Here is a 25,134-nt window from a genome sequence, read left to right as displayed (position 1 = left end):
TTCCGGCTCCCAGACCCATGCTCTATCCACTGGGCCAGGCTGCTTCACTGCTCTGAGCCTCCATTTCCCCGTCTGTAAGATGGGGTTTTATGACTGTGAGCCCCATGTGGAACGGGGACTATATCCATCCTGATTAGCCTGCATCTGCCCAGTGCTTAGTGCACTGACTGGAACAGAGTCAGGAATTAACAAATACCATTAAAGAAAAATAAATTATGAGTCTGTTTCATGACAGAATGGCCTGGCAGGATCATTTGAAGATTTTCCCAGGATTCCAGTGGACTGGTCCATTTCTGTGCCTAATATGCACTTAGAGGCCCAGGTCTACCATAACAGGAAACTTGGCAACTGGCTGGGGAACAGTTTAGTTAGAATCACTAGAATCACTTCAGTTAGAACCATGAGAAGCAGCGTGGCCCAATGGAAAGAGCATGGGCTTTGGAGTCAGAGATCATGGGTTCAAATCCTGGCTCCACCAATGGTCAGCTGTGTGACTTTGGACAGGTCACTTAACTTCTCTGGGCCTGAGTTCCCTCATCTGTAAAATGGGGATTAAGACTGTAAACCCCATGTGGGACAACCTGATTACTTTGTATTTACCCTAGTGCTTCGAACAGTGCTTGGCACATAGTAAGCACTTAACAAATATCATCATTATTATTATTATTATTGTACAAGTGCCTAGTACAGTGCTCAGCAGAGTAAGCACTCAATAAATACCACCAATCAATTGATTTGACTGTTCTCCCTCCTACTTAACCTGTGAACCCTATGTGGGTCAGGACCTGTGTCTGACCTGATCATCTAGTGCTTAGGATAGTGCTTGTTACAGAGTAAGTTCTTAACAAATAGTACAATAATTATTATTAGTATTATTATCTGCACACAGTAGACCGGATCACATTGTAACCTCCCCGGCGCTTAGAACAGTGCTTTGCACATAGTAAACTCTTAATAAATGCCATCATTTTTATTATTATTATTAATCACCAGTTTCCTTTTCCAATATTTGCTTTTTGCCTTGTCATTTCAGCTACCTTTCTTTTCTTTCCTCATACCTCAGGCACTGAGTGTCTTGAGAAGCAGCATGGCCTAATGGTTAGAGCATAGGCCTGGGAGTTGGAAGGACCTGTGTTCTAATCCCAGCTCCACCACCTGTCTGCTGGGTGACCTTGGGCAAGTCACTTAACTTCTCTGTGCCTCATTTATCTCATCTGTGAAAAATAGGGATTTAAACTAAGAGCCCTATGTGGGACAGGGACTATGTCCAACTTGGTAATCTTGTATCTGCCCCGGAGCTTAGAACAGTGCCCAGCATATAGTAAGTGCTTGTAAACACAACAATTATTATTATTATTATTGAGTCATTCCTGTGTGTGTCTTTGCAGCTGCAGTCTCATACATGGATAGGATTTTTGAGTCATTAGAGCCATAGTTAGAAATGAACCAGAGCTATGTACATGTGATGTCCAAAAGCCTAGCGATCAGTCAAGCAATGATATTTGAGCTCCTACTCAGCGTGAGAATCTTCACTAATCCATTGAGAGTACAAATATATAGCAAGATGCATGCTGCCTCTCTTCGAGCCAACAATCTAGTGGGGTAGACAGGTAGTAATTATTTAGAGAGTGAAAACCGGAGAAGAGGAAGCAGTATAAACTCATCAGGATGAAACTGCTGAATTAATGAATGAATTATAGATAATAATAATAATGATGATGACATTTAAGCACTTACTATGTGCAAAGCACTGGTCTAAGCACTGGGGAGGTTATAAGATGATCAGATTGTCCCACGGGGGGCTCACAGTCTTAATCCCCATTTTGCAGATGCGGTAACTGAGGCCCAGAGAAGTGAAGTGACTTGCCCAAAGTCACACAGCTGACAATTGACAGAGCTGGAATTTGAACCCCTGACCTTTGACTCCAAAGCTCCAGCTCTTTCCACTGAGCTACACTACTTCTCTATATAAATATGTCATAGTTTTAACTTACATATAGGTAGATATCCATGTATCCATCTGACCTCTGACTCCAAAGCCCCGGCTCTTTCCACTGAGCCATGCTGCTTCTCTATATAAATGTCATAGTTTTAACTTACATATAGGTAGATATCCAGGTATCCATAGATATCCATGTATCCATCTATATCTTGTAAGCAATTGTAGACCTTTATCAGCCTGCAAAAAACAAGTTGGCATCAATGTCAAATGTGTTTTTGCCATTTTAGCTGTTTGCAAAATGGCCTACTTAGGATAGTTTCAGATGTTCTACACACACAGCCTGGGTTTTATTGATGCTGCAACTGAAGAGTCTTGATTTCAGTAACATGTTTTGCTGCTGGTTGCAGAGGAGAAATATATGTACATCTGGACTATTGGTGTAATCTCTGGTCAGCATGGCTGGATAAAATACTCTGAGCCTCCTGGCAGAATGGCTATGATTTGAAATGTTTGTTGGTATGAAGCTCTATTATTACCCAAACTGCTGAAGGGGTTGGGGGAATTCCTCATTAAACAACCTCATGGCGATATCCAGTGAGGACAAGCGATAATCTAGGACAGAAATGCTTTCTCCATCATGAGATCTGAGTGTGGATGGGAGCTGTGAGTCAGAGGCTAGAAAACAACAGGCACGACACATACTGGGCAGATTTTTAAACTTCCTCCGTTCTCCTAAGACAATCCATTCTAAACCCATTTAACCCGGCCACCCTGTATCAATCAATCGATCCTATTTATTGAGGGCTCACCGGGTGCAGAGCACTGAATTGAGTGCTTGGGAGAATGGAATATGATGGGAGACATGTTCCCTGTCCACAGCGAGCTAATAGTCTAGAGGGGAAGACAGACGTTAATATAAATAAATAAATTACAGGTACGCATGTTCCGTGGGGCTGAGGGAGGGGTGAAAAATGGAGCAAATCCAAGTGTAAGTGTGACACATAAGGGAGTGTGGCTTTAGTTAGGGAAGGCCTCTTGGAGGAGATGGGCTGCCTTCAGTAAGGCTTTGAAGGTGTGGAGAATAACTGACCATTGGATATCAAAAGGGAAGGCATTGCAGGGATAGACAGGATGTGGGTGAGAGGTCAGCGGCAAAATAGATGAGATCAAGGCATTAGAGGAGCAAAGTATGCAGACTGGGTTGTAGTAGAAGAGCAGTGAGGTAAGGTATTAATCTATTTATTTATTTGTACATATTTATTCTATTTATTTTATTTTGTTAATATGTTTTGTTTTGTTCTCTGTCTCCCCCTTCTAGACTGTGAGCTCACTGTTGGGTAGGGACCATCTCTATATGTTGCCAACTTGTACTTCCCAAGTGCTTAGTACAGTGCTCTGCACACAGTAAGCGCTCAATAAATACAATTGAATGAATGAGGGTATGAGGGGCAAGGTGATTGAGGGCTTCCCCAGCTGCTCAGTACAGTGCTCCGCACACTGAAAGCGCTCAGTAAATACCGTAGATTGATATATGATCCCATATGTAAGGGTATCAATAATTCTAAAGTGAGGCTGTGCCTGCATGCTTTCTGTTAAGTACCTGGGCATGCTTTTAAAAAAGCCCAAACAGTTAGTTGCACTTGATATCTGAAAACAAAATATTCTTGTCCACCCAACCTACCACTTCTGAGCATATTCCTTATGGTCCTGGAAGTACAAAAGAGTTTTACTGCAAAATCCTTGAGGTAAAAATTACGTCTTCTAATTCTCTTGTACTCCCCCATGAGGTAGCCTGACAGTTGTATTTACTGAGTGCTTACTGTGTGCAGAGCACCGTACTGAGCACTTGGGAGAGTATAACATAACAATAAACAGACACATCCCCTGTCCACAATAAGCTTACCATCTAGAGAGGGAAATATAGCCCAGTGGAAAGCACAGGAATCAGAATCCAGGGAATCAGAGGCCCTGGGTGCTATTCGCAGCTATGCCATTTACTTACTGTGTGACCTTGAGAAGTTTCTTCACTTCTCTGTGTTCCTGTTTCTTTATCTGATATATGGTATTTGGCAAAGCGAAAAGAGCATAGGCCTGGATGTCAGAAATTCATGGATTCTAATCTCAGCTCTGCCGCTTGTCTGCTGTGTGACCTTGGGCAAGTCACTTCACTTCACTGGGCCACAGTGACCTCCTCTGTAAAATGGGGATTGAAACCGTGAGCCCCACGTGGGACATGGACTGTTTCTAACCCAATTTGTTTGTCTCCATCCCTGTCTGTGCCTGGCACATAGTAAGATCTCAACAAATACTACAATTATTACCATTGTTAATATTTCTCTTATTATTACCTTGTCCAAGAGGCCTTCTCTGATAGGGGCCTCATGGGCCTATTATTCCTCCCTTCTTCATTGCCTGTACACTTGGGTGTGTAACCTTTAAGCAGCTAAGATCGAGCTCAGCCCCAGCCCCATAGCACTTCTCTGTATTTCCTCAAACTATCCCATTCCCCGATCAGTAAATTATTTTAATAATAATAATAATCATGGTATTTGTTAAGCGCTTACTCTGTGCCAAACACTGTTCTAAGCGTCAGGGTAGATACAAGGTAATCAGGTTATCCCAAGCAGGCTCACAGTCTTAATCCCCATTTTACAGATGAGGTAACTGAGGCACAGAGAAGTTAAGTGACTTGTCCAAGGTCACACAGCAGACAAGTGGCAGAGCCAGGATTAGAACCCACATCCTCTGAGTCCCAAGCCCGTGCAGTTTCCACTAAGCCACGCTGCTTCTCTTCTTTAATACCTTTCTCTTGCTCTAGACTGTGATCTCCCTTTGGTAGGAAAAGCATGTAGCAACCCTACTGTAGTGGCTCCACCACTTAACAGCTGTATGACTTTGGGCAAGTCACTCAACTTCTCTGGGCCTCAGTTCCCTCATCTGTAAAATAGGGATTAAGACTGTGAGCCCCATGTGGAACAACCTGATTACTTTGTATTTACCCCAGTGCTTCGAACAGTGCTTGGCACATAGTAAGCACTTAACAATATCATCATTATTATTATATTATTATTATTGTTCTCTCCCAAGTGCCTACTACAGTGCTCAGCAGAGTAAGCACTCAATAAATACCACCAGTCGATTGATTTGACTGTTCTCCCTCCTACTTAACCTATGAACCCTATGTGGGTCAGGACCTGTGTCTGACCTGATCATCTAGTATCTACTCCAGTGCTTAGGATAGTGCTTGTTACAGAGTAAGTTCTTAACAAATAGCACAATTATTATTATTCGTATTATTATCTGCATACAGTAGACTCTCAGCAAATACTCTTGATTGTAATATCAAACACTCGGCTAGCATCAGAAGGGATTCGGCCATGTAGATGAGACGGATATTCTCAGAGCAACATTTCGGCTTGAACCAAGACCTTCGTGTTTTGAGACTAATAGTGATTTAGGTTTTTACATATCTCCCTTTTATCCCTCTCTCACATCTGAGTGGCCTCAGGAGAGCACTTACAGTTGGAAAGGAGAATCAGGAGGTCAGATGTGTTGGGAAAAGGGGAGCTCCTCTAGCACCCCTAAACAACTACGTCAAATACACAAATATCTGTCAAAAATCATTCCCCAACCATCAGCAGTATCCAGCTCTGTTGCTATAAAAACGTGGTCCCCTCTATTGTTGCTTTATCAAGAAATGAGTGACTTTCCAAAAAACTTCAAAAATAAAAAGAGATGGAGCACAGGAGAAAATAGAGCCAGGTACTGCAAACTAAAAATATGACAACACAACAAAGGACAGCGCTTTAAGTGGGCAAAATTGTGTCCAGGACTATGGTTCCTACGTGGGCTTTTTCAACCACACACACTTAGAGCTGATATGCCATCAACAGTGCCTTCTTCGAACAGGAAGGACAACTCTGAATATGTTAATTAACCTAATGAGTCAGATACTGTTAGTGTTAAGACCCAACTGCTTTTTCAATCAATCACTTTCTCATCCCAAATCCTGTGCAAACACAATTACCTAATCAGAGAATCACTTAGTTGTTCATAGTCTGCTTTTTGGAATTGAAACTCAGAAATAGTGGCACGATAGCTTGTAGCCTAAGGGGTGGCCAAGTTTGTTTTAAACCTTGCTATTGTAACCTAAAACCCCATCTGAATTTCAGTAACAGGGCCATCAAGGACATTGAAAATTCTCACACTCTTAATAGGCAGAAATTTGGGGACAGCCGTGTGTAACCGAATGGAAAAATAACGATCCCAGCCACCGCATCCACTCTCTGAAACAGGATCACTGAAAATCCTGTTACAGTGTAACCCATTTAAGCTCTTCTGTGCTGGGTGTTTCCTTTCATTCCTCACAGATGAGATTTTCTAATTGGCCACTCCCAAAGGATTTTCTCCTCTTCTCTTTGAGGGCCCAAAGATCCATATACCCTGCAGGAAATGGTTGAATGAAACATGGTCAGTTTAGAGCTCTAACTCTTAGAAATAAAGTTTAACTCCTATCCACATGCCAAGAGGAAGTCATTTAGGAGCAGAAAGCACCATACAGGGAAAATCACATTAAATGACCATCTGGAGAAAACAACAGTTGTTGAGTAGCCAAATTAAAGATAAACACCTTTATTTAGCTTCAGTGATTAGGTCTCATATCACTTTAGGCAACTGAAAATCCATCAGATGTCTAAAGGGAAAAACAAAAAAATTCAAAAAACGTTTTTTATCCATTTTGGAAAGGTGAAAGTTTGAGAAAAGCATTGCCCTTAAGAACACATTGAAAGCTAAGCTCAAGAACGGGAACCTTCCGACTCTCTCGAGGTCGGTCAATCAATCATATTTATGAGTCCTTACTGTGTGCAGAGCACTGTACTAAGCGCTTGGGAGATTACACATGACAGATAGATAGACAGGTAGATACTTTCCCTGCTTACAATATAAAAATTTTACGGGAATCTTTTGGTTTCTCAATCAGAGTTCCAGAAAGATTGTGATTTGAGGTAGAATTAAAAGCAGTGGTAAGCTCTCCAGATCAGTCAGCATAGACTGCTCAGAAGTTGCTGTGGCATTAGGTTGCTGGAGGTAATATCATTTGGCCCAGTTTCTAATTTACATCGAGGGAAAATTGAACTGGAAGATTTAAACTTGAAATAGAGGGCCCAAACTTATTTGGAAGATGAACAAGATAAGGCAGGTAAGATTGAAAATACTCCAGGGTGAAGTGCCTTTATAAAAGGGCTTTTCAGGAGTGAAGTTGGTTTGGCCAGATGAGGATGAGTTAAGGGTACAGTGATTTGTACTCGTATATGCAAGAAGAGTGAAGAGGGGAGAAGCTGAAGCCTGGAGATCAGTAAGGAAGGATGTTGTAGGAATTCTGCCCAGGACTGATTAGGACTTGTCCCTAGCCAAGGTTGGTTGTAAAAGGCAAAGGAAAAGGTGGATCCATGGAAATTATTGAGGAACAATTATGAGAACATAGAAACTGATGGACTGTAGCGGTGTGGCTTAGTGGAAAGAGCCCGGGCTTGGGAGTCAGAGGCCGTGGGTTCTAATCCCAGCTCTTACTTAACTTCTCTGTGCCTCAGTTACCTCATCTGGAAAATGGGGATTAAGACTGTGAAGTTTTCCTTAGTGTCCAACTTTGCAAGAACGAGAGTCCTCAACTACAGAAAACTGAAGGTACTGATATCCGCAGATACAGTGCATCTACTTGTCTGCTGCATTACCTTTGTCAAGTCACTTAATTTTGATGTTCCTCAAAAAAAACGGGATTAAGACTGTGAGCCCCGTGTGGGACCTGGTGTCCAACCTGATTAGCCGGCATCTATTCACTTATATATACCCCAGAACTTTGACCCGTGCTTGGCACATAATAAGCAACTAACAAACACCGTTCAAAAGAACAAAAGCCCAGGTCCTTTGGTGGGAGGCTAACAGTGACATTCATTCAAAAGTATTTATTGTGTGCTTACTGTGTGCAAAGCACTGTACTAAGCCCTTGGGAGAGTACCAAGTTGTTTTACCAAACTATGAATTCTGCTTGCCCGAGCCATGATTTATAATCTACTCACATTTATCGATACTGAGTTTAGGGATCCTCCTACCTTTGGTTTCCTTATTCTGAAGACTTTGGAAAAAAATAGTGTCCCTCGTGGCCCATATGACCCTATGAGGTTTAAATTGAGATCGTCCTTAGAAAGGAAGAAGAGTTGTGTGAGGAAATAGATCCAAAGGAGCAAACAGGCGAGCAGCTGAGGCTGAGATTTGGCACTGAGAAAACCTTGGCAACTCAGTGCCTCCAACAGAAGGAGAGACCAACCTCTAGTAATATATCATTTCATTGGGTGGTCGGGATGAGATCTTGGCATTGAACAGTCTCACATATCATGCACCATAACTTCAGTCCAGGTGGTGTTTAGTGAAAGCAGGTCAATCGTTTGGGAACTGTGAAGAAACTTCAGATTTATTCCAGGCCTTCTCAAATCACCCCCAGAACTCACACTTGAGAATTTAGGTTTAAGTCGGGAAAAGGAGCAAAAGTGGAGAGACGCTAAATGGAATCTCTTTCACTTCAATAAATAAACAAGCTGTCTCGGGCCTGAGCATATGTCTCTGTGTAAATCATACAGTTCAGCCATGTGGAGGAAACAAGGCAGCTCGATAGGGAAAAGAAGGAAAGAAAGAGTTCACGCCTCTCCGGTCTTTAACAAAAAAGCTGCTCTGTTGCTGTTTGGATTGACTGCTCCTAGGTTACTATTAACTAGGCTCGTCTCCTTCCAGAACTTTCCAATCTCTTACAAAATGTAGGTTTGCAGGGCTCTGGAAAATGTATTCCCAGGAAAGAAAGGATTCCAGACATAGGCTTCCTACACTTCCCATCCCTTTCGGTCGCAGTTTCGATCCACTCTAGGGAAGTCTTCTCAGTCTTCCACGTTGATTTCCTTTTCTCCACCCACCCAGCTAGACCACGTGTCTGCTGTATGACCTTGGGCAAGTCACTTAAATTCTCCGAGCCTCGTACCTCATCTGTAAAAAAAAATGGGCATTGCAAGTGTGAGCCCAATGTGAGACAGGAACTTTTTCCAACCTGATTAACTTGTATCTACTCCAGCACTTAGAACAATGCTTGGCACATAGTAAGTGCTTAACAAATACCATAATTATTTTTATTATTACTCCAATTGATGCATCACTCTTTCTCTTTCTGGAATAATAATTGTGGTATTTGTTAAGTGCTAGCTGTGGGCTGAGCACTGTACTAAGAACTGTGATAGATGCAAGATAATCAAGTTTCCCATCCCACATGGGCCTGAGTCTTTGAGAGAAGGACAACAGGCATTGATTCCCTGTTTTAAATATGAGGAAACTGAGACACAGAGAAGTTAATTGATTTACCTGAGGTCACACAGAAGACAAGTGTTGGAGAGGTGATTAGAACCCAAGTCTCATTACTCTCCGGCCTTATGATCTTTCCACTAGTCCCACCTCTTCTCTGATTTTTTAATTTTAATTTTATTTTTTTTTACACTGCCCAGAGATTAAAAAACCTTCTGCTTCTCAGGTGAACAATGCTGTAATTGTCATAGCCATTTTAAGAATGATATCGGGTAATGTCATAGGAGGCAATTACATATTTTAGTCATATGGCAAGTAATTCAGTAGCAGTCAATGGCAAATAGTTGGTTTCTACCGGTCAATGTGACCTTCAGCCCTTATCTTTTCTTATCTTCTGCTACTGAGTCATCTCCAACCCATAGCAACTTTACGGACATCTCTCCCAGAACAGCCCACTCTCCCTCTGCAGTTGTTCTGGTAGTGTATCCATGGCATTTTCTTGGTAAAAATAAGGAAGTGTTTTACCATTTCCTCCTTCCGCGCAGTAAACCTGAGTCTCCGCCCTTGACTCTCCCATGCTGCTGCTGCCCAGCATGGGGAAGCTTTGACTTGTAGCAGATTGTCTTCCGCTCACTAACCACTGACCTGTATATATGTTTGTACGTATTTATTACCCTATTTATTTATTTTACTTGTACATATTTATTCTATTTATTTTATTCTGTTAATATGTTTTGTTTTGTTCTCTGTCTCCCCCTTCTAGACTGTGAGCCCACTGTTGGGTAGGGACCGTCTCTATATGTTGTCAACTTGTACTTCCCAAGCGCTTAGTACAGTGCTCTGAACATAGTAAGTGCTCAATAAATATGATTGAATGAATGAATGAATGAAATATGCCTCTGCTTGAATCTTCCTGCCAAACCTGAGACTGATAGAGTACATGTGACATGCTGTGTTTCATTGTCTGTCTCCCCCTTCTAGACTGTGAGCCTGTTGTTGGGTAGGGACCGTCTCTACATGTTGCCGAATTGTACTTCCCAAGTGCTTAGTTCAGTGCTCTGCACACAGTAAGTGCTCAATAAATACGACAATGAATGAATGAATGGAAACTCTCCAGGTGCAATCCTTTTAGGGGCGCCTTCATCACTCACAACTGTTAATCGAAGTTTAGAGTGGCCTCCTGAAAAAATTTATCAGTGTAGGCTCTCTTATCATCACTAGTAATTATTGTTTAATTTATGCAGAATACTGTACAGTGCACTACAAGGGATGTTATGATCCATTTCAAAGAAAAAAGGGACATGATCTCTGAAGTTTAAAAGAATCTCCTGCAGCACGTTAGTATAGTCTATGTTCCCTTAGCTTATGAGAATAACAATAAAGTCGAGGTTCTCCTTGAAAATTAAATTTCCTTTTTTTTTTAGATGCATTAAGGGCAGATTCTTCCTCTTTTTTTTTTTTTTTTGTTTTTTTTAAGCGATAAGGCACTACTGCATTTGAGCCCTGGTGGGCAGAATCCAAACTTTAGTGCTCCATTTATTCTAAGAATTACCTGTACAATTCCCACTCCCACATCTAATTTTCTCTAAGCAGCCCACAAAATGCAGCATATCTTTACTATTGTTAGTGACATTTTTTGAATTTTAATATACATTAATCCTTATCACATCAGAGATCCAAAAATGAAAAATTATTCCTTATGCTTTATCTTTTAATTTTCCTCCCCCCCTAAATGTCAACAAGGTATATCCTTGGAGTGAAACTGAAGGGAGAAGTTTGGAAATTAGGCTTCTATTGTTAAGTCTTCTGAACCTCTGTGTGTGATCTAACAAGCGCTATCTCTCGCCAATCCTGACTTTCCTGGCGATATCTTGTTCTCTCAAGGCATTACATTGTAATGCAGAAACACAATGTTAAATATAATGATTTATCTTTGAGAACTCCCCGCCGTGGAAAGGAACTGAATGCACTTTGTACTGCTATAAAATATTGCTCCAGGCTGGCTAACGTGAACTTCTTTGCTTGAGTTCAATTTATTCTGAACTGTGCATCTCTTCAGAGTATAAATGGCATGATTGTATGTTAAAACCACAGCGGAAAAATGCAGTTGTTTAGAAAACAAGAGTGAAGGACCGTGGGCCTGAGAGTCTGAAGGATCTGGGTTCCAATCCCAGGTCTGCCACTAGTCTCCTGTTTGACCCTGGGTAAGTCACTTCACTTGTCTGTGCCTGTTATCTGTAAAATGGGGATTAAGAATGTGAGCCCAGGGTGTATCTACCCCAGTGCTTAGTAGAGTCCTGGCACAGAGTAAGTGCTTAACAAATACCATTATAATAGTAATAATGAATTGATGTGAATAATGTTATACTACAAAAATGATCATTTTTAATGACGGTGGGAATACCATAATATACTTTCTCTGTCTGTATATTTACTTTTTTGAATGGTATTTGTTAAGCACTTACTATTTGCCAGACACTGGGGTAGATACAATCTACATGAGCTTCTTGGAGGAGGTAATAAGAAGACTAATAATTGTGGTATTTGTTGAGCACTTATTATATACCAGGCACTGTACTAAGCACTGGGTGGATACAAACAAATTGGGTTAGACACAGTCCCTGTTCCACCTGGGGCTCACAGTCTCAATCCCCATTTTACAGATGAGGTAACTGAGGCACAGAGAAGGAAAGTGACTTGCCCTAGGTCACCCAGCAGATAAGTGGTGGGGCCAGAACTAGAACACATGACCTGATGCCCAGGCCTATGCTCTATCTACTACGCCATGCTGCTTCTCAAGGGATTGTTGGTAATAATGATAATAATAATGGTGGTATTTGTTAAGCACTTACTATGTGCCAATCACTGTTCTAAGCGCTAGGGAGGCAGATACAAGGTAAACCAGGTTGTCCCACGTGGAGCTCACTGCCTTAGTCCCCATTTTACAGATGAGGGAACTGAGGCACAGAGAAGTTAAGTGACTTGCCCAAAGTCACACAGCCGACAAGTGGCAGAGTCGGGATTTGAACCCATGACCCCTGACTCCCAAGCCCGGGCTCTTTCCATTGAGCCACGATTGTGTCTTCCTCCTTTGTTCTATTGGACTTTCCCAAGCACATAGTACAGAGCTCTATATTCATTCATTCAATCGTATTTATTGAGCGCTTACTGTGTGCAGACCACTGTACTAAGTGCTTGGGAAGTACAAGCTGGCAACATATAGAGATGGTCCCTACCCCACAATGGGCTCACAGTCTAGAAGGGGGAGACAGACAACAAAACAAAACATGTGGACAAGGATCAAGTCATCAGAATAAATAGAAATAAAGGTAGATGCACATCATTAACAAAATTAATAGAATAGTAAATATGTACAAGTAAAATAGAGTAATAAATTTGTACAAACATATATACTGGTGCTGTGGGGAGGGAAAGGAGGTAGGGCAGGGGGGGATGCATTAAGCACTCAATAGAAACAAATGGACAGATTCAAACTCTTACTTACTCTGCAATCTCACATTCCTTTTGCCTCCAGGATAGCTTGATTTGGATGTTTGAACAGCATCTCCAGTAGAACATGTTGAAAATTAGAGTTCTCATTTTTCCTCCTAAGCCCACACCTCCCACTAGCTTTTCCATTTCAATGATAAAACCGCTAGCATCTCTGTCCGGGAAGCGTACAACCTTGACGGAATCCTCAATTCTTCAATGTCTTACAGATTTCACATTCAATCAACTGTCACTTCGATTACCTGAGTTTTTACCTCATCTACCCCTTCCTCTCCTACAAAACAGCTCCCAATTTGGATAAGCTTTTGGGTTAAGGCATTACAGGTGCTGGCTAGTAATGTGGCACCTTCCATTGTCCTTCTAGACTGACTATAAGCTCCTTGGGGGCAGGTAACGTGGCTACCAACTATATTTGTTTTGAATTCTCCCAAGGTTCTCAGTGTATTACTCTGTACACAATAAGCACTCAATAAATACAATTGATTAAATGCTGAGGCAGAGTGATGGAGTGGAAAAAGCATGGAATTAGGAGTCAGTTGATTTGGGTCCTCATTCCAGTCATGTCCCTAGCCTCTGGCAATTCACTTAACCTCTCTGGCCCCCAGTTGCTCATCTGTAAAATGGGCATAATGTTACCTGCCTCTCCTTACCTCACAGGGTTGTTTTGAAGATATAAGGAAATAGTCGATGAGATATGCTTTGGAAAAGTAAAAATGTTATCCAAAAAAATGGTATTCATCAATCAGTCAATGGTATTTGAGTGCTTACTATGGACAGGGCACTGTTCTAAGCAGCAGCGTGGCTCAGTGGAAAGAGCACGGGCTTGGGAGTCAGAGGTCATGGGTTCAAATCCCGGCTCCGCAAATTGTCAGCTGTGTGACCTTGGGCAAGTCACTTAACTTCTCTGTGCCTAAGTTACCTCATCTGTAAAATGGGGATTAGCACTGTGAGCCCCACATGGGACAACCTGATCACCTTGTATCCTCCCCAGTGCTTAGAACAGTGCTTTGCACATAGTAAGCACTTAACAAATGCCATCATTAGTATTATTATTATTATTATTTGGGATAGTACAGTACAAGATAATGCTTCACATTATAATTGCATTTCAAAATACCCGTTCTGTATCTTCTTTCAAAATATGAAAAATCTTGATAATACATTTGCTCTGCGGTATGTTTACAGTGGTAAGACACAGCTGGCTTTCAATGACTTGCCTTGAAAAATAGACCATTCAAAAAAATAATGCCACTCACTTTTAATTTTTGCTGAAGGGTGAGACCCTGCCAGACTTTTGTGAAATCATGCTTATAATTGTCACTTACGAAAGGTGAATTGATTGCACTTAAAACCAGGAAGGCATTTTAAAAGTTTAAATACATCACTTTGGTACCCTGACATTGAATGTTATAGCCTAGCTTTTAAAAATACCCCGCTCAATTCAAGGCAGAATGTGTCACCTCAGCACTTTGTATTGATTGAACCAAATCTCACTAACTGGAAGTTGAAGCCGTCCATCAGAACCAGACAAAAGCCACCGAGCGTGTTCAATTGACTCACCTGTGCTGCTAATGACATAAAAGGGGAATCCAGCCACCCTCATTGTGATAAGAATAATAAATGGATGGTGCTATCTAGCCTCTAAAATGGTACCTCATGGAATAAGCAGGTTTTCATTAACGCGGAGAAACTAGCCATAAAACATCTCATCACTTACCCTAAATAAGGGCCACAGCTGCTGTGGCAGAATGCCTGCCGAATGGGATTTCTTAAGTGAGAGGGTGTCGGGCGCTCAGAGTTTTCAAACATTAACTACCTCTGACTTATGGTACAATCAGATGGAAGGAAAACATCCCAACATGATTTCAAATAACCAAGGAGACAGTGATAGGTTGCTAAGGGTGAAGATGTCTTTGATTGTGTTTTCTAAGTTGGTTCCCAAGTTCAATTCTAGTCATAAAAACTTGGGAATAACGGATGTCAACGAAGAGATGGGTTAGGTGTTTGTGGTCGGGGAATGTGTTCACTGACTCTGTTGTACTGCACTCTCCTGAATGTTTAATACAGTGCTCTGCACACCGTAAGCGCTCAATGAATACCAGTGATTGATTGACAGTGGTTTGTGTGGGGCAACTCACACTCTGTTGTCCATGCCACCTCAGTTCCCACTAAGGAACAGCATGCCAAAAGCAAGCAGGCAGGCAGGCGTGTGCCTCTTTCTGAGGTGTGGGCAAGATTTTTACAAACAAGATCAAGTTACAGCCCCAAGAGATCAGAGCCCAGCTTCAGTGGTGTTCCAGAACACCACAGACCAGGTTAAGTTCATTGATCAATCAGTGGTATTTATTGGCTGCTCACTATGTGCAGGACACTGAATTAAGTGCTTGGGAGAGTGTGGTACAGTGGGTAGACATGGCCCCTGCCCTCAAGAAGCTTGCTGCCTAGTTGGGAGGCAGATAATGAAATACATGAAGAAGTGGCATGGCCTAGTGGATAGAACCCGGGCCTGGGATTCAGGACTTGGGTCCCAATACTGGCTCTGTCACTTGTGTGCTGTGTGACCTTGGGCAAATCACCTAACTTCTTTGCGCCTTAGTTACCTCATCTGTAAAATGAGGATTAAAACTGTGAGCCCTATGTAGGACAGGGTCCGTTTCCAGCCTGATTTTCCTATATCCACCCCAGCACTTAGTTCAGTGCTTGACACATAGTAAGAACTTAACAAATGCCTCAATTATTGTGATAATTATATAATTATCATTATTATCATCCATCAATACCGGCTAATACAAAAGGCTTCACGAGAATAGAGACTGCAGATGCTCCTAAGGCATGGGTTTACTCCTTCAATGATTCCTTAAGATTGGCATAGCAGAAGGTTTGGGCCAGAAGTGCTTTGGTGTATAGGCTCAAGGAGAAGCTGAAATTGAATTCTGTGGGTTTTCCATTCAATCAGTGGTACTTATGGAGTCCTTAACTGTGTCCACAGAACTGTCCTGGAGTAAGCTAGACTTTAAGCTCTAGACTGTAAGCTCATTATGGGCAGGGAGAAGGTCTGCTAATTCTCTTGCATTGTACTCTCCCAACTGCTTAGTACAATGTTTTGTTGCTCATCTCTAGACTGTAAGCTCGTTGTGGGTAGGGCATGTTTGTGTTTATTGTTGTACTGTACTCTCCCAACTACTTAGTACAATGTTTTGTTGCTCATCTCTAGACTGTAAGCTCGTTCTAGGTAGGGAATCTGTGTGTTTATTGTTGTACCGTACTCTCTCAAGTGCTTATATCATACACTCCCAAGTGCTTAGTACAGTGCTCTGTGCGCAGTAAGCACTCAATAAATATGACTGAATTAATGAATGCCTTGCAAGTTGTAAGCGCTCGACCAATCCCATTGATTTATCGATAGATTGAGAAAGTACAATACAACAGAATTAGTAGAGGTGATCCCTGCCTATCAGGAGCTTACAGTCACCAGGGGGTGACAGACATTAAAGTAGATTAGAGATAGGAGAAAAAGTAGAGCATAAGAACATTTACTCAAGTGCTGTGGAGCCAGCTACCCTGAGTTCTGCTAGCCTTGACATGAGCCAGTCTTCAAGGAAATCTGTCATGTCACCATGACTTACGTTTTAAAATCATTCACCACTTCAGCTCTCCCTCAGAGAAATCTGAATTACTCTATTTGGAATGATAACATTTCTGGGAGAAATACATTAGGCTTCTAGATTAATCCCAGTTTCTTTTTTAGAACTAAATAACTCAACAGAGGAGAAAAGAAGACAGAAAAATGAGGAAGTATTTAAATTTTAAATGTACAATCTACAGCCTTGAGTTTGCTTCATGTCATTCCCCTAAAGGTGAAATATTCCATTTCATTGTGATCGTGCTCCACTCCTCCCGAGATCTCCTGAAAATCGAACACCCAGGCTCATTCTGTTTGTGAAGATACAATGATATTAAAATGCGGATTATACTTCAGGTGACTTGAGGCGAATATTGAATATCATGATGCTGGCCCCAGTGATGATACACTTTCTGAGGAATGATGCCTACAAGGAAAGAGTAGTGATGTTTCTTCTATTGAAAGATTGATGCAGCTGCAAGCAATGCGATGAATGATTCAGGTCTGACACTTTGCGCCAGTCTGCAGAGACTGTGTTTTGTCTTCACATGGGAGGACTGACAGAGAGCGCTCAGTGGATGAGAATGTATTTCAAAGAACTTGGCGTGTATTACTCAGGCTATCCCCTTGGCTCATAAGTTACTCCCTGTACATAAAAAACATTCTGCAATAACTCTTTCAGACACATCAGGCCTTTGAACCATTTATAGCATAAGAACAATAATTTAGTCAGTCAGTTGTATTTATTGAGCACTTACTCTGTGCAGAGCGCTTTACTAAGTGCTTGGGAGAGGAGAATAAAACAATGTAACAGACACATTCCCTGCTGACAGTGAGATTGCTGTCTAGAGGGGCAAAGAGATATTACTATACATAAATAAATTACAAGGAGGGGGATGGATAAAGGGAGTATGTTGCAGTGACGCATAAGGGAGTGGGCAAATAGGAAAGGAAGACTGACTGGGAAGGCCTCTTGGAGGAGATGTGCCTTCATTAAGGCTTTGAAGCAGGGGAGCATATTTGGCAGATATGAGAAGGGAGGGCGTTCCAGGCCAGAGGCAGGACAAGAGTGAGATGTCGGCGGCAAGATAGATGAAATCGAGTTACAATGAGAAGGCACTGTACTAAATTGCCTAAACCTAGCTCTGAAATCCCAAGTGGGATAATGTGTTCTGAAAGTCCTATTATTATTATCATAATCATTAGTATCATTGTTATTTTAATAAAGTTTGCTTCTTTTTGTCTTGTGTTGTTCACTCATTTTTTCCCTGAAACATGTTTTTGCTACACATTTTGGCTAGAATGTGGTTTGGGAAAGAGGAAATTTTTTCTGACAATGAGAATGTGTCTTTGTTCAGCAGATGGGGTGCTGGGAGAGATGTTTGTGCACAGATGCTAGACTGCAAGTTTCTTTAGGAAAAGGATCACATATATTAAGGAGCAGTGGTAGTGGTGGTAGTAGTAATATTTACTTAGACCTTACTGTGTGCAGAGCACTGTACTAAGCACTGAAAGAGACTATGCAGGTGGAAATTAGACAAGGTCTCGCTCTTGGGGGAGTCACAGTTTAAGAATAAAAGTGGGGAGAAGGGACTGGTGACAGACACGTCAGGAATAAGGAAACATTAAAACATCACAGATACATGCACAAAATAAGAACAAAATCACAAAATGAATATTGTATTGTGGCTACAGGAGCAAATTTTAGGATAGTAATCTCCCAATACAGATAATGTACTCTCCCAAGAACTTTGTATAATACCCTTCACATAGTAAGTGCCCATAAATATCATCGATTGATTGACTGATTGATGACATTGACGTGATGAGAATTACAACCTGTTTTCCTTATAATGAGGTTCTGTGAAACATAACTCTCATGTTTTACAACAGCTGAGTGTTACCAGGCACTTGGAGATACACAAATACTGTTTGTGTGTGTGGATGTAAATTGAAGACATTCCCTGCCTATAAGGAGTTTAGAGTTTTCCATTTAGAGAAAGAAACACACACAGAAAAATAGCTAATGTTATAAGCATCAAAATGAATCATAACCCTCCTCTCACCATTCCTAGTCTAGAAAGTATCCTATCTAAACCTAGGCCTGCAAATCAGAGGACCTGGGTTTTAATATGGTCTTTAATATATCACTTGCCTGCTGTGAGACCTTGTTCAAGTCATTTAACTTCTCTATGACTCAGTTTTCTCATCTGTATAATGAGAATTAGCTGCATGTCCTCCCTTGAGTCCCAGGGCTGAGTCTGACCGGATGATACTTGAATCTGCCACAGTTCTTGGCACATAGTCAGTGCTTAACCAATACCATTATTCTCAATATTTCTAAGGGAAGTGGCTAACTTATTTGCAGGGAACAACTTACCATTACTAAGAGAATCTGATTACTTCAAAAAATCCTGGGGTCTTTATAATGGTACCCAGTTTGAAAAATACATATTTATACTTCTATTTATGCTTGTCACCCTTTCCTTTGTTTTTCCCCAATCCATCAATCAGCAAATCAAGCCTTGGTATTTACTGAGCACTTACCGTGTGCAGAGCACTGTACTAAGCCTTTGAGAAAGTACAGTACAATAGAATTGGTAATAATAATAATAATAATAATAATGGCATTTATTAAGCGCTTATTATGTGCAAAGCACTGTTCTAAGTGCTGGGGAGGTTACAAGATGGTCAGGTTGTCCCACAGGGGGCTCACAGTCTTCATCCCCATTTTACAGATGAGGTAACTGAGAGACAGTGAAGTGACTTGCCCAAAGTCACACAGCTGACAATTGGCAGAGCTGGGATTTGAACCCATGACCTCTGACTCCAAATCCCAGGCTCTTTCCCCTGAGCCACGCTACTTCTAGGTAGAGCTGATCCCTTTCCACAAAGACCTTACACTGTACAGACTACAAGTATCCGCTTGTGGCAAATTCACTGGAAAAAAGGTAAATTAGTGTGCAACCTATTTTTATCCTTGCTGCCTTCTAACTTGGGTATAAACTAATTTTCATGGCTAACAAGATGCCTTCAGACTGGTGAACATAGTACAAAGATAGTTAAGTAAATCTGGTTGCGATGTGGCGAACGGTTTCCTTGGAATAATACAGAACATATTCAGTATGCATTCTACGGATGAAATAGGACTGGAATAACAATGACCATCCATTCAAATATTGCAGGTAAATCTTTGTCATGGTTGTTAACACAATTTATCTGCAGCAGCTCAAAACTATTTTCAATGGTCAGCTCAAGGGTCTCTGGACATTTCTTCCTCCATCAGAATATTGGGATTTTTTTCATGGTATATCTATACATTCAACTGTTGATTCAGAAGTTTGATCCTGATGAGTTTATCCTATTTCTGTTTTATAATTATGCTATTGAGATATCTGTTACACGCTTACTATGTACCAGGCATTATACTAAGCACTGGGGCAGATACTTGTTAATCAGATTGGACCCAATCCGTATCCCATATGGGGCTCATAGTTATAATCTCCATTTCACAGAGGAGGTAACCGAGGCACAGAGAAACTAAGTGACTTGCTCAAGGTCACACAGCAACAAGTGGCAATATCGGGATTAGGACCCAGGTTCTTCTGATTTCCAGGCTCCTGCCGTATCCAGTACACCACAATGCTTCAGTTTGAGTTTACTGAATGATCAATGAATATGGCTGAGAAACTCACACCAAAGAGGATATGTAAGAAATATGGATTATTTTGAAAGGAAAGTGATGTTTTATAGGTTTGACAATCCACTTGAAGGCAGAAAGTATCTGTCAATCTAAACAACATAAATTTTACATGAAGGCTAAAACCTTCATTGACTGTAGAGAGCTGAAAGAGAAGCAAAAATCATTGAGCTCTGCAGTCTTGACAACCTTTTATGAAACAATGTCGCTATAGAAACCTAATGTATTTTAGACACAAAGATTGTGTTTACATGACGCTGACTTAGGTTTACTTGCCCCAAACCACACTCCCTACCTCAGAGGAATCATTTTCCACACAGCACTCAAAGTGATGAGAGGGGACTGAAAGATGAGGACAGGGGTAGAAGAAGAAACAGTGGAGAAATGAAATCCAGTTTGACAACAAGACCGAACTTGAATGGAGCTGAAAGCCCTTAGAGAAAGTTTGATTTTTGTCGGTGATCCTTCTCTTGCTTGCTCATGCACAGCTCTGGCTCTGTTTACCTTAGCCCTGGCCAAATTACCTTAACTTCCTAATCATCCCCTTTCTTTCTTCCTTTAATCCCCTCAAAGGAATGACATGAGCCAGACCTAGCTATGTGAGAGATTTGTGTTGCAAGTACAAATTATTATCAGTAACAGTGTCAGTGGATCTTGGAGCCTGTTATAGCCTTAAACAAGTGACTTCCTTCACCAAAGTGTGCTTCTGAGACTGAACGCGCTGGATCCTACAGAATACTTCAGAAAACTTTACTGTGTCAGAAAGTTTGAGGTTATCCTGCTTGGTGTTGCAGTCACTGGCTTTTTTCACTCCCAGGGCTTTGTGTAATGTAGACAGACCATAGTGAGATGCCTAATCCTAGTCCGGCATCAATAAAAGAAAAGGTTCAGAACAAATAAAAATGTCATGCTATTGACATACTTAATTCATCTATAATTACAGTATCATATTCTGTTTATTTGTAGGTTTGGTCTGACACCTCCTGTATTGTCCCTAATTGAAAAGACCTTTCCAATAATTAAGAGTTGGAATGGTGACAAAAATCAGCTCATTTTGCGGTAGAATGCTCTGCTGCTTTGGTCTTATGCTGTTAAGTCATCCCTGATTTATAGCGACTCCATGAATACATCTCTCCCAGGACACCATACCTCCATGTGCAGTCATTTTGGAAGTGTATCCCTAGAGTTTTCTTGGTAAAAATATGGAAGTGGTTTACCATTGCCTCCTTCTGCACAGTAAACTTCAGTCTCTGCCCTAGACTTTCTCCGCTGCCACTGCTGCCCAGTACAGAGAAGTTTAGACTAGTAGCAGATTGTCTTCCACTCTCTAGCCACTGCTCAAGCTAGGAATGGAATGGACAGGCCTCTGCTTGACTCTTCCTCCCATAGTTGAGACTGGTAGAGACTGGAAACTCTCCAGGTGCCATCCAGAGAGGGGAAGCTCTGGTTCAAATTGTTTATTTTAATTGTTTTATTAAATGCAGGACATAGACCAGGTTGGCTTAATCGTTTACTGCAACTCAAGATTAACTATTCAGTGAAACTTTAGGCTGAAATCAGATTATCTTTTTTTGTACTAATAATGACAGTGATAACTTTTAAGCTCTTACCATATACCAAGCACTGTACTAAGGGCTGGGGTGGATACAAGCAAATCAATTTGGGCACAGTCCCTGTCCCACATGGGGCTCATAGTCTTAATCCCCATTTTACAGATGAGGGAACTGAAGCCTAGAGAAGTGAAGTGACTTGCCCAAAGTGACGCAGCAGACACATGGTGGATCCAGGAGTAGAAACAAGTCTTTCTAACTCCAAGGTCCATGCTTTATCCAGTAGATCATGCTGCTTCTCTGGAGGAATGCACAGAAATGAAGTTATAGCACTTTTATTAATGGCGGAGTTGGTGGTGATTAAACAAAGGAAAGGAGATGCGCAGGAGAGCAAGCACCTGATACATTATGTGGTGTGTAGATCTGAACAGAGATGTAGATACTTCAGTTAATCAATAAATCAATGGTATTTATTGAACACTTACTGTGTGCATATTACTTTACTAAGCACTTTGGAAAGTACAATAAAATAGAGTTGGTAGATGTGATCTCTGCTCTCTAAGTCTACCTGGTAAGACATATATAAAATGAATTACAGAGGGGGGAAATGGTAGCGTATAAGGATGTGTACCTAAGGACTGTAGAGCCCCGGTGAGTATCAAAATGCTTAGGGGGAACGCAGCCATGTGCAGAGTTGATCCGGAAAAGACCAGATAAATGAAGGCGTAGGCTGGAAAGTCCTCTGAAGAAGACGTGATTTTCTCATTCATATTTTGTCCTCTGTATTCAAGGATGATAATAATAATGATGATATTTGTTAAGTGCTTACTATGTACAAAGCACTGTTCTAAGAAGTGCTGGAGGGATACAAGGTGATCAGTTTGTCCCACATGGGGCTCACAGTCTTAATCCCCATATTACAGATGAGGGAATTGAGGCACAAGGAAGTGAAATGCCTTGCCCAAAGTCACACAGCTGACAAGTGGTGGAGCTGGCATTTGAACCCATGACCTCTGACTCCAAAGCCCGTGCTCTGTCCACTGAGCCATGCTGCTTCTCTGCCACTGCCAATTTAGAACTGATAAATGGTACAGCTGTTACTGAAAAGGGCAAAATAAGGCTGGCAGTTCCCACAACATTAGACACCAGTGCAAACTTCAGCTGATCGCCTCAGGCTGGCATGCAGCAGAGGCAGTACTACGTGTCATCACTCACTCAAGATGGGCACCTCTTGGCCCATTAACAAGGTGGCATCCAAACTAGACCTGGTGAAAATGGCCCCTGTGTAGGCCCAGAGTCCCCACCACATTGCTTCCAGAGACACTGGAGAAATTAAGCTCCTTGCTCAAGGTCACACAGCGGACAAATGGCACAGCCAGGATTAGAACCCGCAACCTCTGACTCCCAGTGGACTTCTGTCCACTAGGCCATGTGGCTTCTCTGTTTTTATTGGTATATTTGCATCATGTACCATAGTGCTTTTGGTTCCTCTGACTTCTGATGTACAGTTACCACCTGGAATCACTTGGGTTTCACTGGTGGAAGTAACCCTCATATTCTTCCTGCCTAGCTTGAGAAGACCCGTTTAGCATTAAAAACCCTTGTGTCTCACCCTGTGTTAACATTACCTAGCATCAGGTTATTCCACGTAATGCTATTCGTATTTGGTTTGGTCCATATAACTTTTCTCTACTTCTCTATTTCACTGTCTAGATGGGTATGGTGAGTTCCTTGAAACAGGGAAATAGTGAGAAGTGGAGAACTGATTAAATTGACTAAGCAATTGAACCAAGAAGGAAACCACCTCTATTAAATTAGCCTCAGTTTGTCTGTTTGGGATTTTTTTTTGTGGTATTTGTTAAGCGCTTGCTACGTGACAAATACTGTTCTAGGCACTGGGGTGGATACAGATTAATTAGGTCAGACACAGTCCCTGTTCTGCATGGGGCTCACAGTCTAAGTAGGAGGGAGAACAGGTATTTCTCCCATTTTACAGTTGAGGAAATTGAGGCACAGAGAGGTGATTTGCCCAAGGTCACACAGCAAACAATTGGCAGAAGCAGATTTAGAACCCAGTTCCTTTGACTCCTAGGCCTCTGCTCTTTCCTCTAGTCCATGTTGGTTCTTGCAAATGCCCCATTGTCACTGTAAGATTCAGAATACTAGGCCAGATCTGACATAGTAATGGTTCTTCTGGTGTCCTTGATTTCCCATTTTCAACTGATTTACCATGCCTTTCTATGATGCCATTTGAACCATCACCAAATGATTTCTGAGAAATGCTGAATATGCCGCAGAAAAAAAATAATTGAATTAGTTAAGAAAAGAGTTCTTGGAAGCAGAGTCTGTGTTTGGAGTCCTTATCTTTCTTTCACCGTAAAATCGACATGGGTAAGTTACCTAAGAGAATGGATTTGGATGTTTAATTTTTTTAATGCCAGGTAGAGAAAGATTTATGAGTTTTCTCTTATACTGGTTAATCATTTAGAACAACCCACAGAAGATTTATGTGGTTCAAAGCATCCATTTTCATTGTTAGTACAAATAAATTATTCCTAGTGAAACTTTATCATTCATCGCATGCACCCAATCAATTATTTTAAGAAAAGCCGAAGTTTCCATCTGAACATAAGATTTTAGCAGTCATTGGAAATTTTTTCCCCTCTTTGATAACTGAAGACCAGGATGAATTTTGACTTTCCAAATATGAATGCATGTGTTGACTTTATATATTTTGCAAAGGAACGGAACATTAAAAAAATTGAGTTGACACCAAGGAAATGGCAAAACCTGACACATTTTTAAAGGAGAGTTAATGTAGAAATGTGCTGGGGAGAGGGGTCTCTTGTAGGGGTCGTGAAGCAGCATGGCTCAGTGGAAAAGGCACGGGATTTGGAGTCAGAGGTCATGGGTTCAAATTCCGGCTCCACCAATTGTCAGCTGTGTGACTTTGGGCAAGTCACTTAACTTCTCTGAGCCTCAGTTCCCTCATCTGTAAAATGGGGGTTAAGACTGTGAGCCCCCCGTGGGACAACCTGATCACCTTGCAACCTCCCCAGTGCTTAGAACAGTGCTTTGCACATAGTAAGCGCTTAATAAATGCCATCATTACTATTATTATTATTAGAGAGATCTCTCCTCTAAGGAAGCAAACATTTCAGGAGTTTGATTTATGTTCAAGCAGTTCCTAACCTCAGGTTTCTGATATCTCTCCACTAACCCCCTTAATGACCTCTAACTCCCTCTTACATAATATTTCTTCACCATTTCCATCAACACTTAGATCCAAAAACCAGTGAAGAACAAGAAAATGTCTAAAGATATTGGAAAGAGTCATGACAGCAGTACCAAAATCCCACAGTCTCATCACCATGGAGGATTCCAATGCACTGGTGAATATCAATATTGAAATCTGGAAAATAAACCATTATATCACTTGGGATTTAATGGCTAAATAACAGTAGATTGG

The 25,134-nt window shown here is 41.4% G+C and overlaps 1 protein-coding gene and 1 non-coding gene across 2 annotated transcripts in view; one reads left to right on the top strand and one right to left on the bottom strand.

The window, feature by feature from the left end:
- BRINP3 (BMP/retinoic acid inducible neural specific 3) overlaps positions 1-25,134 on the top strand; it is a 441,851-nt gene that overhangs the window by 41,909 nt on the left and 374,808 nt on the right. The gene's annotated exons all lie outside the window — the stretch shown is intronic.
- Positions 21,417-21,553, bottom strand: LOC119938848. Its single transcript, XR_005454546.1, has one exon. It is a non-coding gene; the product is annotated as a small nucleolar RNA SNORA7 (small nucleolar RNA).

This window comes from Tachyglossus aculeatus, chromosome 16 (genome assembly GCF_015852505.1).
Source record: "Tachyglossus aculeatus isolate mTacAcu1 chromosome 16, mTacAcu1.pri, whole genome shotgun sequence".
Taxonomy (NCBI): Eukaryota; Metazoa; Chordata; class Mammalia; order Monotremata; family Tachyglossidae; genus Tachyglossus; species Tachyglossus aculeatus.
This window is presented reverse-complemented; position numbering and strand designations above follow the sequence as displayed.